Here is a 1,198-nt window from a genome sequence, read left to right on the forward strand (position 1 = left end):
AAGAGACAGCAGAGGCTGGTGGGGTCTGGGACTCCCGGGAGTCAGCTGCGACTCAGCTGTAGCCACTCAGCAGCGGTCCAGGGTTGCCAGAATGTCATGTTTTTCAGGAGCAATGTGAAGTTAGATTATTAAAAGCAGCGTCTTGGACTTCTCTGGTGGAGCAGTGGTTGGGAATCTGCCTGCCAATGCAGGGGACATGGGTTCGAGCCCTGGTCCAGGAAGATCCCACAGGCCTTGGAGCAACTAAGCCCATGCACCACAACTACTGAGCCTGCGCTCTAGAGCCCCTGAGCCACAACTACGGAGCCCGCGTGCCTAGAGCCCGTGCTCTGTAACAAGAGAAGCCACCGCAATGAGAAGCCTGCGCACCACAATGAAAAGTAGGCCCCACTCGCTGCAACTAGAGAAAGCCCGCGTGCAGCAATGAAGACCCAACACAGCCAAAAATAAAATTAATTAATTAAAAAAAAAGCAGCGTCTTGAGTTATGCATTTAGGGGGTTAGTTTGAATGTATACAGCACTTGGCAACAGATTTTTTTTTTTAAACATCTTTATTGGAGTATAATTGCTTTACAATGTTTGCGTCTGGCCTTTGAGCCACCAGTTCCAATCTTTGGAGGAATCGTAAAGGGAATGTGGGCTCGATTCTGAGAGTGTGGAGCCACTGGGGGTTTTCAGCAGGGCGTGACATTCCAGGCTCATGCAGAAAGGACCTGTCGGCTAGAGAACAACAATAGAGGAGCTAGGACTCATTGGAGATGTTGTGGTACCAGCAGAAGGGCAGGGAGATGGTGGAGATCTGCAGACAGCATGGGGATTAGGGATGGGATGTGGGAGAGATGGGATTTGACGGCAGATTAGGAGGGATGGGGGAGGTCGTTGGGGAGTGTTAAGGTTGATACAAGGGTCAAGGCAGCAGGTACAGAGGAAGGACGAGGAACAGTGATGGATGAAGATGACCTCAGCCCCTGTGGGTCACTCAGGGGAGATGCCCAGAGGATCTGGACCTGGTCCAGAGAATGTGGGCCCAGTGGGGTGAATAGGACACCCCTTGACCCCAAGGAACTGCAGTTCAGGTGGGAAGACAGACTGAGGACGATTGAAGAGTCCAGGGCCAGAGGCTGGCCCAGAGTCTCTTCTGAAGGCAGGGCCCTTGGGAGCAGCAGTGACCTCATTGTCTGAGAAGCCAGGGTGGGA

At 52.7% G+C, this 1,198-nt stretch overlaps 1 protein-coding gene across 1 annotated transcript in view; it reads left to right on the forward strand.

The window, feature by feature from the left end:
• Positions 1–1,198, forward strand: part of SDCBP2 (syndecan binding protein 2) — an 18,571-nt gene that overhangs the window by 6,974 nt on the left and 10,399 nt on the right. The window lies entirely within an intron of this gene.

The sequence above is a fragment of the Neophocaena asiaeorientalis genome, unplaced genomic scaffold (assembly GCF_003031525.2).
Source record: "Neophocaena asiaeorientalis asiaeorientalis breed wild unplaced genomic scaffold, Neophocaena_asiaeorientalis_V1.1 scaffold82, whole genome shotgun sequence".
NCBI classification, from domain to species: domain Eukaryota; kingdom Metazoa; phylum Chordata; class Mammalia; order Artiodactyla; family Phocoenidae; genus Neophocaena; species Neophocaena asiaeorientalis.